Source organism: Lissotriton vulgaris, chromosome 6 (assembly GCF_964263255.1).
Source record: "Lissotriton vulgaris chromosome 6, aLisVul1.2, whole genome shotgun sequence".
Classification (NCBI taxonomy): domain Eukaryota; kingdom Metazoa; phylum Chordata; class Amphibia; order Caudata; family Salamandridae; genus Lissotriton; species Lissotriton vulgaris.
This window is the reverse complement of record NC_141694.1, coordinates 1,877,127,823-1,877,143,628: the sequence shown is the minus strand read 5'-3', so window position 1 is coordinate 1,877,143,628 and position 15,806 is coordinate 1,877,127,823.

Here is a 15,806-nt window from a genome sequence, read left to right as displayed (position 1 = left end):
GGGTCTGATTGCTCCAGACTTCCCCAAGCTCCTGTAAAAAGGAGCACTCCCTCTGACCTGGCTGGTCCGAGTGTTAAGCATTTTTTTATTCCTGTGTGGCTTGCATTAGCCAAGGCCTGTTTGCTCCGATCAAGTTGCCGACACCGCCAACAGCGAGAAGCCTGCGTGGGACAGTTTGTGACCGACTCCTGGACATCCTCGATCCCCGGTGTCCACGTGGCTGCAGAGAGAAGCTACACCTCAATGCCTGTTTGCACCCGACATCGCCTGGTTCCAATCTGGTTCCACGGTAGTCACTGGCTAGTGACTTTGAACATTGTCCCCTCTGCTTTCAGGTCTTCACATCTACAGATCCACCTTTGGATCCACCGGAATTCTTCACATCGAGCCGCCTGCGGCATCTTCAGCTCCAAGCACCATCGACCAGCGTGACAAAACCCGACACTACTTCGACCCTGTGCACCCGCTTCCTGTGGGTGAGGTAACTCAGCTCCGCCGGTGTTCCTACACTGGTACACATCTCAAGGGCCTGTGTCTTAAGTTTCAGCGTTCTAGGTAACTCGGAAGTTTCCAAACTAACTAACTTTGTACTTTTTACGCACCATGGACTTTACATTGGAAAGTGCGTGCACTTTAGACACTGCACCCGAGTCCCGCGGGCCTTTCCCGACTTAATCATTGCTAGTCTCGAATAGCTCCAGCGATTCCCAAGGCCCTAGTCCTGTTCCCGTTCTGATTGGTATCTCTTATACCACTTTCTTAGTATATGGTTTAGGTGGCCCCTAGGGCTCATCCATATTGTGCAACTTTTGTGTATTTTAAACTGTCTTTTGATTTAACGCTTGTGCTTCTGTGCTCATAAAGAGTCCAGGGGATTTTATAGTTAATAAATCAATATATATTTTCAATATATATCTGTGTGGTGTCCTTTCATTTGGTATTCAAGGGGGTTCTCTATGGTAATACAGCTGGCTTCACATGCCTTTCAGAGTTTAGCCTAAGACTGCTTTGTCCACGTTACCACTAGGATAACTGGTCTATAAGGTTGACTTACAACCAATCATCATAAGGGTTGCTTGGCATGGTACAAAGTGATCACTAGAATTAGTGAGCATTATATACCAGGCCAACTTCTCACACTTACCATATGGGATTCATTTAGGGTGGCACTGAGGGGATTGCGCTGTCGATACAGCATGAAGATTTTGACAAGATACTTCACCAAGTCTTCCTCGGTTATGCTTGATTTATTTGCTGCCCTTGGGCTGTTTTTGATTTCATTGATTAGCTTCCAAAATTGTTTGGGTTAATTTACATTGAGAAGTGTAGGAATTTGGCCCATAAAGCTTCATGCCTGTTTTTCTTGAAAGATCATACCTCTAGTTTAATTAATCTCCAGTCATTGCATAGTATTTTTAGCAGAGCATCGTTCTTCAGGAAACACTACAGTTGCCAGAGAGATCTGCTTATCTGGGATCATATCAAGTGAATCGATGGCCATTTCAGAGATTGATTTCAAGGACTTTATTGGGTTTGACTCACTGGTTGTTTTTTTGTCTGAGAACCTCGTCAATGTTGAGGTATTTGCCCCGAGAGACGGCCATTCAGGACTATTAGTCCTGCCAATTCACAAGCTCTCAGGATTCATTTCAAGGCTTATCTTGTCACCTGTAGAGTAGATCAGCTTTGGGCTGGCATGGTACCAAACACAGCACATCACTGTTATCCTCATCTGAGGGCTGGAAATGTGTTATGTTAAAGTCACCATTCATGATAAATATTGGAGTGTGTTTGATGTTTAGATATGTCTTGTTATTACTTAACCTGATTTATGCTTTATTGAAAATATTTATTAGTCTATTATGATGGTTCTATCTCCACACGCTGCACTTTAGAACTCAGCTTTGGAATATTAAATGTGAAGACGTTTATTATATTTGTATGCTATGTACTCTTTCAATTCTAACAAAATCCTTTTGGTTATCCGAACCAGTTTACTAATTGTCTGTTCTTACACAACCTTGCACTGTATAACTTAAATGTTAAAATGACAATTTGTATGAATGTTTTTCAGTATTTTTCTTTCTCGTACTCTATCAATTGGATTTCAATTGTATTGTATTGCTATATTTGAACTCTCAATAAAAAAAATTAAAAAAAAAGTCACCAGTGATTAACAGGCTAGGTGCCATGCAGTCCCTTGTCAGCTAAAGAAGGAGGTTAATCAGTTTATCCACTGCCACAGAATTTTCTTTTGTGTTAATGTAGATGTGGACTAAAATTAAGGGACTGGACAATTGAAGGGGAACAGCCATCCACACGTACCCAAAGCTCCTGTAAGTACATCACTGGGACCTTTGTAGTTAGCTAAACCACCTTTTACTCTCCCAAAAGTGCTGTTTTTGTGTGTGAACCTGCTATGTTCTACCAACATAATTAGTGGTATGCTAGATTGTGCCCACATCTCTTAGACCACTATTATATCAATAGTTTACGATATTATAAAAAGTTTTTGATTAAAGTCCTCTCAGATTCTGGGAGCATACGCTTAAATTACTCTATTTTGTGTAACATGGAATGCTTCTATTTTCAAGTGTTGGGATGTTCCGCGGTCAAGTCAGAGCAGAGCCAACTCCAACGTTGTATTTCACTTTGCTTGATCACAGATCCTCTGCAACCGCTGTGGAGTTCTGGACTTTTTGGTTCCGTCCAGAGGTGTCAGGGAACAACACCCAAAGACCCCGGAGTTCCACCTGCCTTGGTGCGCAAATGAACAGAAACACGGGCTTCTCGATGGTGGCGTCAAAGACCAAAGGTTTATTACTGCAGGGACACAGAAGTCACAGAAACTACGCATGGGCAGTAACTAGGAGCCTGTTCAAATTGTACAAAGAGGGTTGCTCCTTATATACTAAATTTTGGCCTTCAGGCGAATTCTTCACATGTTGGTACATTCCCAAAACCTTTGTGTCATAAACAATAAATATTTGGCGTACACAGGAACCGTTGATAAAATCTGATACAAAACATCTACGAAGAGGGGTTCCCACTAGTTCATCACAATCCCTTGTCAATATTGTATTCAAGAGCCGGACCGCCTCATAGTAAATTTCGTTACCTCCCCCTAATAAAGTTTCAGAAAGAAAGGAACGGAGCCAGGTGTGGAAGATAGGAAAGCGGGATAAGAGATGTTTGTGGGTTGTAAATGGGCAAGGCTACCGGCTTCGGCCGCCTAATCATGATCGGGACAATGGACACGAGAACCAGTTCAGTAGGGCTGGCCTCAGGCAGAGGAGGCAGCCTTTGTCGAGTCATGCAGCTACAGCGTGTTCTGGTTTAAGGTGCACGTGTCATGAAAGAGGTGAATCTCCGGCTAAGGCTACGTGTCCTTAATCGAAATGAAGTGATCAGAGGTTATTGCATATGTGAGGGCAAGAAACACAAAATGGCTGCCATGATCTAAGATGGATGCCGTGGGTAGATCAGAAATGTGTTCATAACAGGAGTACTCTTGCTCGTATCGTAGCGAAAACACCAGGATATGCTAAATGGATCATTTGCGGTTCGCTGATACCAATATTATGTATTTCCGACAACATTGAAAACACGGGTTCAAATCGTCACGGAACCTCAGACCCTCCTTTTGCCCTTACATAGGCAATTACTCAGTCTATGTCAGAATCTAGTTCTATACTCATCAGGTCAGTGACATGTTGTTGTATCATCATTCTTTCTCGTGCCTTTTCTCCAAACGCAGGTGTTTCCTAAAACAGGTTGCGGCACAAAGACTACACAGGGCTGGACCACACTGGATAATCAGGCAGCATGAGAATAGGAATACTAAGATGACACCAATGACCATTAGAACCTTCCATCCCCACGCTGAGATCAGAGTCCAAAACCACTCCATGAAGGACCAGTTTCCCTTGTCTACGTGTATAGAGTCGGAAATCTTGTGTAGCTTTGAGATCGCCTCATAGACTGTTGGAGCATTATTGGGAATAAAGACACAGCAGCTCGATTGGATCATTCTACATACCCCACCTCGATCTGCAAGTATAACGTCTAGAACCATACGGTTCTGCAACGTCATGAGTCTATCCGCCTGAAGCTCAGCTGTCAAATTGCTAAGGGCACCAGCAGTTTCGGTAATAGTAGATTCAACTACCCGTGTTAGCTGACGTATGTTTCTACTATTGGCCATAGGCCCCCAGAACGGGAGGAAGCCTTTGAAGAAGTCTCCAGCTTCCTGACCAGTGGTATCTTCCTTGCTGAAGACACCTCTCGCTACTCTAGTCTTGTGGTAGTCAGATGAAGCAGTGTATGTTGGAGGCAACAATCGAGCAATATAACATGAACCTGAAAAGTCGGCAGGCAACCATGTATACGCTCTGTCTCGACAGATGAAGTAGGTACCCCTAGCAGTGAGGAAGGCAGGGGAAGAGTTAGCCGGAAACACATAAGTCTCACCGCACTCACTCCTCCCTAGCTGAGCTCTCGGATTTCTCCCATTACCTTGCAAACAGACCTGACCTCGGTGAGGTACGACCCAGACTGGAGTTGAGCTTTTACGCTTGCTTTCTCCCAAACTAAGGCGATACTCTGAAGAATTCCAACTTAAATATACTCGTAATTCGTCTCTAGGGTATGATGGAGTATTATTGACGTCCTTGATCATGTCAATAATTCCCTGAACTAAGGCTTTGTTGGCAGAGTTATATTTAGTGGAACGTGGTGGACGCGGAGGATAGGTTTCAAGGGCATAAGCAAAGATGGTTTGAAGGGCCTGAAATGATCCATTGTAGCTGAAAGGCAAAACCAGATAGGGAATGCCTTTATCCATAGTGTGGGGTATCAAGCCACACACCCAGCAATCTGTAGTATTAACTACCAGTTGGTGTTGGTGCAAGAGCTGTACAAAAGTGTTGTTAATGAATTCTGAGCGTCGGGCTTGCTCATGTTCAGGAAACGAATGAAAAGAGTGTATAGAGGAAACAGTAGAAGTAACAGGATTAAGAGGAGGTACTGTAGTTACTGGCACATAAATCAAATTTATACCAAAAACGATTCCACCCACCAACGTTATCAAAACAATTAGAAATGTAATGGCACATTGCATCAAAAAGCATTTGCTGTGAAGAATTCTGTAAAGTCTGTTTCTGCGAACATAAATCATATTTTCTCGTTGCAGCGCAGGAAGCTCCATCTTCTACAATCCGCTCGCGACCACTGATGATGTGTACGTAGATGAAAATGCCTCTATCAGCCCTGGGAGTTCCCAGAACTAACAGAAAGATCGACCTTGTGTCTGACCCCCGCAGATTTAACTAGGCACACAGCCACGACCCTACGGCTACCCAGACGGCAAGGCAATTCTAAAACAATAAAATAATAGCAAACTTCCTGGCTGGAGGCAAAATTTCAATATTTCAAAATATTACAATATGCAGTTGCCTGCTTTATTTGTCCATTTTACGGTTTCGTAAATTATATCTCTGCTTCGCAGGTACTGTTTGATCGGCAAATAGCGTATTACTGGTAGCTGTTGCAGTGTTCAAGTTCGCAGATGGCAGAGTTTTTTCTGATGCAGGAGACAAATGTTCAGAGTTCAAAGGAGTCTTTTCAGGAGGAGAGTCAGATGTCGGAGTGTCAGTAATCAATTCGGCATCGCTGAAAGGGATGAACTTTGGTGTGCGTTCAGATTCGGAGGCACCAATTCCCTTCTTCACCCAGTCGTCGTAAGGAAGTGGCAAAGGGACACGCTTAACATGGGACGCGTGCACCCAGTGCTTGCGTCCAGCTACACGAACTGCTGTCCTCGTTGTAAGCAGGACCTGGAAGGGACCGATGTATCTGGGCTGGAGAGTCTTCGTCCTCGCAAAATTCCTGATAACCACTAGATCTCCTGGTTTCAGCTGATGCCCTGGACTCTCCGGAGGCTTTGGTAAAGCATCGAAAACCTGTTGGTGAATAAGACTCAATTTAGCAGTCAAGTCGTAAAGGTAGTCTATCAACATAGGATATTCTAAAGAACTGAACTCCTTAGGCCTCGGCACACCCCAAATATTTGCCGGGCGGCCAAACACTATCTCATAAGGGCTAAGCCCCACTCTAGAATGTACAGTTGCTCTCGTTGATAACAAAGCCAAAGGAAGTGCGTCTGGCCAGGCTAAACCTGTGGATGCTTGTATCTTAGCTAATTTCAGTTTGAGGGTACCATTGTAACCCTCCACTAAACCAGCAGACTGGGGATGGTTCGCACTGTGGAACTTTTGTTTCAGACCTAGGCCTGCACACACACTCTGCATAACTTTCCCTATAAACTCACTTCCGTTATCTGACCATACAATCCGTGGCATTCCAAATCTAGGGAAATATTCTTTGAGAAGAATTTTGGCAGTTGATAGGGCAGTGTTGTCCTTTAGTGGGTATGCTTCGATCCACCTGGAAAAAGCACAGACTACCACCAGGACATATTTCAAATTATTACAGCGATCCATGTGAATGAAGTCTAACTGAATCACTTCAATGGGGCAGGAAGGAGGAGCGAAGTGACCAGCAGGAGTTGGAGTTCCCTTGCCAGGATTATGCATCAGGCATACCATACAATTTTTCACCACTCTCTCTGCACACTTGCTGATCCCATCATTCTTCCAGACGGGAGCCATCATCTTACAGATTCCTTTAGAACTGATATGTGCTACTCCATGCGCCATCGTCACCACTGCAAGCACATACGCATTAGGTAACATCCAACGCTGCTGTTCTGTCAAATCAATCCAACACCCATTCGAATCCAACTTGCCCGTACTCTCTCTCCATACACGTTTCTCTTCCTCAGTTGCTTCTTTCTGAATCTCTTTCACACTTTCCATTGTGTCCTCACACATTCCAGATTCAGCAATCCACCTAGCAGACGTAGCAACATACATTCTGCTCATCATGTCTCTAGCTGTCTGTTTAGCGGTCTCATCAGCAAAAGCATTTCCACGACCAACATCATCCGTGATTGCTTTATGAGCACTGCACTTCACAATCGCAACTTCAGTCGGCAAGGTTAAAGATTCCAACAAGTCGTTAACTAGCTGACCATGTTGAATCTTAGTCCCATGGGACGTAATGAAACCTCTTTCTCTCCACAAACGGCCAAAACTATGGGCCACGCCAAATGCGTACTGACTATCTGTAAAGACATTCACTCTCTTTCCCTTAGCTAAAACACACGCTCTGGTTAAAGCTATTAATTCTGCAGCTTGGGCAGAATTCTGATTCACTCTTGCAGTCTCCACAATCGTCTTCAAAGTCGTTACTGCGTAAGCAGCAGTCACATCACCATTCTCCAGTTTAAAACATGACCCATCCACATACAATGTGCCATCTGGATCTGATAATGGAGTATCCTTTAAGTCGATACGTCCTTTTGTCTCTTCCTCCGTTCTAAAGCAACAATCATGTGGCTCGGAATCACTCGACTCTTGATTAGCCGGCAACAACGTTGCTGGATTCAATACATTACATCTTTTAATCTGTATATGACTCGCTAGTAATGTCAGCTCGTAACCAGATAGTCTCGCACTAGTAAGGTGTTGCGTCTTCGTTCGGTTCATGAGTGTATCCACCGCATGAGGAACCATGACCACTAGCATATTGTTCATCACCAAACCAGCAGATTGTCGAATGGAAGCCGCAGCTGCCGCTGTAGCTCTCAAACAACTAGGTAACGCTCTAGCTACCGGATCCAATGTTGATGAGAAATACGCACAAGGGCGTTGTTTATCACCAAACTTCTGTGTCAGAACACTCAACGCGCAACCTTCTCTTTCGTGAACGTAGAGCGTGAATGGCTTACTGTAATCGGGTGTACCCAATACAGGAGCTGAACACAATGCTTTTCGTAACTCAGAAAAACTCTCTTGACATTCATCAGACCATGGCACCGGACTCGGAACATTTTTCCCAGTCAAAGCTACCAATGGTTTCGCTAAAAGAGAAAAATTTGGGATCCACTGCCTACAGTAAGAGGTAATACCTAAAAAGGCACGTACTTCTCTCTGTGTGCGCGGAACACTCATCTGCGTAATTGCTTTTATTCTCTCTGGGGTCAACTTCCTTCCCTCCTTTGACAAGAGATGACCTAGGTAGGTCACTTCTTGGCAGCAGTATTGCATTTTTGAAGGTGTTACCTTGTGATTCAAATTAGACAAGTGATGCAATAACGAAACCGTAGCTGCTTTGCAAGTTTCCTTGTCATCGGCAGCCACTAGAAGATCATCTACATACTGCACTAGAGCAGAGCCTGGAGGAAGGACAAAGGAATCTAACTGACTCTTTAATGCTTGACTGTAAATAGATGGGCTCTCACAGTAGCCCTGTGGAGCGCGTTTAAATCTGAAACTGCGACCTCCTAGACAGAAGCCGAAAATATCTCTGCTTTCCTCGGCTATCGGAATGCTGAAAAAGGCATTTTTCAAGTCGATGACTGAGAACCAAGTGGCTGTAGCAGGAATCAACGTTAACAAGGCAGTAATGTCTGGAACCACAGGAAACTGCGGGACCACAATCTTATTGACTTCTCTGAGGTCGATGACAAACCTATATACTGGAGGCTTTGTAGGATCAGTTCGTTTCAAAATCGGTAATACAGGACTATTACAAACATTTCCTCTAGTTTCTTCAACCACACCTTTCTTAATTAAATCTTGCACAATCAGTAAAAGTGCACGCTCACCTTCACTAGATATTTTGTATTGAGGAATTCTTGGAAATTTCACATTTGCTTTCAAAGTTACTACATATGGTGGTATTTCTAAAAGGCCTACATCATTAGGACCAGTCGCCCAAAGAGAATCAGGGAGTGAACGCAGCTCTGGTGGGAGTGCATCCATTGACAAGTACATCGGAGAGGTGATTCTTTTACCCAATGTAAGCTGTACCCCTTCCGGAGAACAGTACAATGTCGCATATAGTCGTTTTAACAAGTCTAAACCAAGCAGATTTTCATTACAACCCGTCGTCAAAATCAAGGGTGCTTTCAATTGACACGGTCCAACAGAACTAGACAAAGGACCAGATATGGGGTTGTAAACAGGGGCGCCTGAAAAACCTACAGAAACATTTGTTGAGCCAGACAAAGGTGCGCCAGGGAGTTTCGCATGAATGATAGAACTTTTTGCGGCACCAGTATCCAACAGAAACGGTTCGACTACACCTGATGTTGCTACTGCGACATAAGGCCCACTCTGACCCACTGGAACTGATACTACTCCCTCTCTCTGTCCATGGCTGTCCTAGTACCCATTTTGCTGAAATCCCTCATCCGCTTCACAATAGTCCTCAACAAGATATTGTTGAGATCTATTTTGCTGAGTAGACTGTCCATTTCTCTGATCAAAGTGATTGGAAGGACGATCATTCGTCTGTGGAGGCATAGCACCTCGCCCTCGACCTCTAGAATTCTGCACAAAACCACCACGACCTCTCTGAGATGCTGCTGCATTATTTTGCGCTAAGATCGGACACTCATTCTTGTAGTGACCCTCTTTCTTACAATACGCACACTGGTTCCACTGATATTGAGGCCTCGTTGAACTATAATCTGTCCTTTGATACGAATTCTGTTGCGTGTTAGTCTGATTCGTGCGAGGCGGATACGCCTGTTGCAAAAGAACTTTAGTCTTTAAATCTTTTGTTTTCTTTTCTGATTTTTCTTTTTCCTCTTTATCCCTATTTTCGTAATACTGTGCAGTTGCAAGTATTTGCGCAGTTGTAGAAACAGCCCACGCACTCTCTGAATCCTTTAATTTATTGCATAACTCAGGTAACAAATTATGCACAAATTTATCGACAAACAGTCTCTGTCCTCCTTCTGTGCTCATATCTTGACCACTATGATCTACAAAAGTCTCTTCGAACCTCGTGAAAAAGTCGGAGACACTTTCGTCTTTCTTCTGCCTGCATGCGGATAACTTGTCCCAATTAACACGTAGTGCGGGCATCAGAGTCTTCATTAAGTCTATTATCCTACCTGGAAGATTAGCAATTAGGGGTTCAGGTTTTGCACCACCCGTTTGCTGACCATCCGCTGCAGTGATAGCTGCCCAATCACCACCTAAGGCAACTTGATGATCCTCTCTACAAATTTTAGCCCACACTGGTTGAGGAACTACATTACCAAATAACATATCAATGTCCGCTAAGTTCATTATGCAAGCTTCAACTGTCTGTGTTAATTCCTTATAGTATCCAGCAGGATTCTTACGCGGATCTGGTAAGGCCTGTTTCACTGCTAGCACTTCGGCTCGCTTCCACGGAATGTGTATCCACACTCTCTTGAACTGTGCTGGAGCGGCCACAATACCAGCAACATTGTCAGCTTGCACAGCTTCGCGCCAAATTGGAGGAACTTCCCTCATTGGATATTGGCGACTCAGCTTCGACCTACCTTTCTCTAAATCTCTCGGTGAACGGAGAGATGGATCATTTCTAAAACTTAAGATCAGTTCCATCGCTTCTTCTATATTTTCACCTACTATCATACCAGCAGCAAACTCTTTCTGAACCTTAATTAAGTCTTTTAAATCCGATTCAACATCATCTTCTTCTATCTCCTCACGTAACAACGAGCACATCTCATCAAAGACATACCGTTGCGTTGGTTCTTTCCACTGCATAAATGTATCTAATACATCTTTCGTACTATATCTCCTACTCTTCGAAATCCATCTGAGAGCCGTGGAATCTAGAATTCCCCGTTCCTCAGTGCTTGGATGCTGACTACGTCTCTGAACAGAGTCAGAAGTAGGAGTCTTGATTAAAGTTTTATAGAAAGGAGACAACATATTAGACACAGAATCAGTGATCCTTCGACGAACAGAAAGTGGAGTCAACACACTCGCAGACGTAGAAAACACAGTGGAAGTAGGAACAGATAGGGGAACAGTAGGAGTATCGAGAAAAATAGTTTGTGGAACAGTAGGTGTAAGCGAGACAGATACAGGTATAGAAGTCGGCAATCCAGGAAGAGGAGGAGCCGTAGGAACATTCACATTAACCACAGGAACAGGAGCTTGATTCTGAGGGGCAGGAGCAGGAATACCGGGTTGTCCAGCAACCGGCAATTGAACATTCGGTACAGGTGGAGCCGCAGCACCTTGTGCATACGGTGGAGGTGACCGTAACAAATAAGACAACAGAGGATCGTTTTCGGGGTCCTCTAGTATCTTAGCTGTTTTTGATGGCAAGGCAGGATAGCACTTGTCGATCGCCAAATTATGCTCTCTAATGGCCACCTCTATGGCCTTCTCACACTCGTTATCTTGCAACTGCTTAGTTGCTTGCTCTAGAGTCAACTCTTCTTTCTCTTTCTGTTCTTTCTTTAATCTCTTCATTTCTCTCTGTTTGGATTCTTTTCGCCAGTAACGGAAAGAATCAAACATTGCCGGCCGGGCTTTCTTCTTAAACAATTTCGCTTCTAAATTGTCAAGAATTTCGGGTTCAAAACTACCATGCAGTGGCCAACTAAGGACACCGTCTTTCACAGTGTAGCGGACCCACACCTCATTATAAGATATAGGACCCACACCATGTTTACAATATAAGTCATATAGGGGAGTCCCAATCGGAGGAACCAGACATGAGTCCTCCAATCGTGAATCACTGTTGCAACCAAAACAAGACAACATACAATTTCTCCGACTTACCATTTTTCAGTCCGGAACACAAAACAAACAAAACACAAAACAGATATGTGCACCTGAACCAAGAACTTTTAGGCCTACCAAAACCAAACTGATGTATCGATACCCAAACTGAACCAAATAGATTATCGTAACTAGAACAGCCAATGATAATCTTACGAAACTAAACCAAACTAAGAACCAAAAAAGATTTTAACAACCCTCACGAAGTAACCAGCTAGCAACCACTAAATACTTAACTGAGGCACTGTAGACGTCACCAAGGAGAAACCCGTCACGTTTCGCTGTACTAAGGGCTGCACCTCGGGTCCAAGACAGGGCGACGGTCAAGGCAACGGCCCACTGCAGCCGTCCTGAACGGGAACCCTCGTGGAAGAGAACTTCGGGCCACTTTTGCGATATGCCGGGATCGATGAAGTGGGGCGCCTCCCTCAGGAATCTTCACACGAAGCTTCTCGAACTCTTCAGGCTTTTGGACCGGTACCGAATGACGTCGCCCTACGTTGGGCGCCAATTGGAGTTCTGGACTTTTTGGTTCCGTCCAGAGGTGTCAGGGAACAACACCCAAAGACCCCGGAGTTCCACCTGCCTTGGTGCGCAAATGAACAGAAACACGGGCTTCTCGATGGTGGCGTCAAAGACCAAAGGTTTATTACTGCAGGGACACAGAAGTCACAGAAACTACGCATGGGCAGTAACTAGGAGCCTGTTCAAATTGTACAAAGAGGGTTGCTCCTTATATACTAAATTTTGGCCTTCAGGCGAATTCTTCACATGTTGGTACATTCCCAAAACCTTTGTGTCATAAACAATAAATATTTGGCGTACACAGGAACCGTTGATAAAATCTGATACAAAACATCTACGAAGAGGGGTTCCCACTAGTTCATCACAATCCCTTGTCAATATTGTATTCAAGAGCCGGACCGCCTCATCGTAAATTTCGTTACCTCCCCCTAATAAAGTTTCAGAAAGAAAGGAACGGAGCCAGGTGTGGAAGATAGGAAAGCGGGATAAGAGATGTTTGTGGGTTGTAAATGGGCAAGGCTACCGGCTTCGGCCGCCTAATCATGATCGGGACAATGGACACGAGAACCAGTTCAGTAGGGCTGGCCTCAGGCAGAGGAGGCAGCCTTTGTCGAGTCATGCAGCTACAGCGTGTTCTGGTTTAAGGTGCACGTGTCATGAAAGAGGTGAATCTCCGGCTAAGGCTACGTGTCCTTAATCGAAATGAAGTGATCAGAGGTTATTGCATATGTGAGGGCAAGAAACACAAAATGGCTGCCATGATCTAAGATGGATGCCGTGGGTAGATCAGAAATGTGTTCATAACAGGAGTACTCTTGCTCGTATCGTAGCGAAAACACCAGGATATGCTAAATGGATCATTTGCGGTTCGCTGATACCAATATTATGTATTTCCGACAACATTGAAAACACGGGCTCAAATCGTCACGGAACCTCAGCTGGCTGTTTTGTCAATTAATGCTTGGATCGTCAGCCCGACAAACAGGGTGGAGGGGTAAACTGCTGGCTGTAATTTTCAGTATGGAGTTGTTGAAGTTGTTGTTCCTTTACCCTGTGCTGTTTTATCTTGCAGTAAAAGTAGGGATGGGTAGTGATCCTCCTGGAATATTATTATCTTTATATCCCAGCTCTTCAACAAGTCCTTATCTGCTAGTATTTTTGCTTGAAGGCACAGGTAGTTAAATGCAACCAGGGTGGGTTCCAACACCTGCTTCCCTCGGGGGGCAAGAATTGGATTGCAAAATGTTCTTTGACTTCACATACACAAATCCAAAGTGGTCCTTGATTGGTTTATGGATGTTTGCCTCATCAGTATCATGTATTTACCAGAATTTTAATTCTGGTATCCACAATAGACTTGTCTTCTGGTTATTTGTTCCAAGAAAACACAGTGCTTACCTTTATTTATTTCATTTGTATCAGCCCTATCTTTTCATTGCGGGACTGATAGCAGGGATGTTTGAGCCGTCTTTTCCTCAGTGTGGGTTCTGTACTGAAGCAGGGTGACTTAACTCTATTAAACTCAGGACTTTTCAAACTAAGCAGAGGCCGCCTTCCCTCTTGAGTGACTTTGGGTTCAAGGCTCACAGATGCTGCAACCGGTTGACTGTGGATGCCTCTTTCTAGCTGGCTGGGGACAATCAGGCACCCTGTGGCAGGCATCCCATGGTTCCTGCCACACTGTTCATGGCTGGTAAGGGGAGCACCATGGTTACCCCCACTGGCCTGAATTGGAAGGCTCCGGGTGCAGGCGTGCCTGCTATGGGCCCCCAAAGTCTGATTTTCCCTGCTGATTCAATTCAGATGGCACTATTTGGAAAAGCTGTCTGAATACATCATCGTGCTCAGTCATTCAGAAATGTGGCGCATAAAGACGTACAATTCTGCTTTGTATGGCTCTGTCATTCCAAATGCTGTTGGGTTCAATTTGGGATATTCCTAATGCCTAAGTCGCATCATACTGGGTTGGTCAGAAACCTTTCAGAGTCGGTCGGAAAGACACATTCCCAATCCGATTAGATCACGGTTCGATCCCCGGGGACAGATTAGCCCAGCACCATGTGACTCTGGGCAATAGCCTGCTTAATCTTTGCGACGGCCCCCAGAGCCTAGAGACCCTAACGGGTGATGGTTCGCACTTTACACATGTGAATTATTATTATTATTATTAAGAGACCTTTCCTAACAGCATCGGAATCAGGCCCTTAATTGCATTTATATCTGGAAGTGAATGAGATCAGAAATAGTATCAAAAGGATTGTTTTCATGCAGTATGAGGTATCATTTAACTGAATGAGTCACCTCTTCATCTATACAGTGACCATGGTTAGAGCAAATCCCTGACATTGGTTGGGCCCCGAGTAATACCATTTATCTCTTCTGTGGTGTTTTGTATCATAACATAGTCGACATGGGATTCATTTCATTGTGTTTTTTTGTAAAGTATAAATCAGTGTGCCTAGGAGGATGTTATGTCATGATGTTTGCATATGTTGCAATAAGCAAGTCTGTTGCTGCCACAAAAATATTTGTATTCATTTTGTTAGGGCTTTGATTGTACACCCCTATGAAATCACTTCCAATTATGCCAATAGTTTCTTGGTCAACATTTCTCCTAAACTATAAACTACCTTTTTTAGGGCTTAATTACTAGTTTGATAGTCTTGCTGCAGGACCCCCACAATGGCAGTACCAGGAAGACTGCCAAACCCATGGTAAACCCATCTGCCAGATTATGAGTTAATTCCAGGTTTGTCGGGCGGTTCATCGGTGTTTCTGCAGTGGGTATGTCAGGCTCATAGGAGAGCCTAAACAGCATACCACCACCTTGAGAGAGCCACCAGCATGTACATGCATGGTGTGGCCTGCAAGTGATGGTTCGTGCCACACTGTGCATGCCACACTGTGCATGCAAAAAGGTGGAATTGTAGGGGCACAACATGTGCCAATCTGGAAGCATGCACCTCCATAGGCAGATTCTGCCACCCTTTTCATGGTGGGGTCCCCGCCATGAAATAGCCAGTGAAAAAACAGGTTGTAATATACTCAGTGGTGCCTCCATCAAAACCACCAGCATATTCAGCCTCTTTCCACACTGCCACAGATGTGGGTTCCTAGATACCAGCGGAGGCAGAGGTCTTGTGGTAGTCTTACCACCACTATCATAATACAGCCGTCAGATGCACCGAAGTGGTGGTGGTTGTACCGCCACTGTGAGTACGGCTGTCTCAGGACCGCCATACTCGTAATAAGGCCCTTAGACTTTTTTATAGGCTTGCTAGCAGATATGAATTTGTTTCTATGAAGGCCGACTCTGTGATAGGCTCTTATTTAATATATATTTAAAGAGTTTTATTTGCTTCCCCACTGAGAAGTCCCCTTGTAAGACTGTTATCTGACATTATATTTTGACTTTTCCTTTAAACTGAGTTTCAACTCCAGTCTTTATAAAACATGAGTGTGCCGTTGCCGCCACCACCATCAACGTGAATTCCCTCAGGATTCAAGCTATACAGATAAAAGGCTTGAGCAACACCAGCCATCCATTCAACCTGCTGGTACTAAATTGCTATATCAATCCCA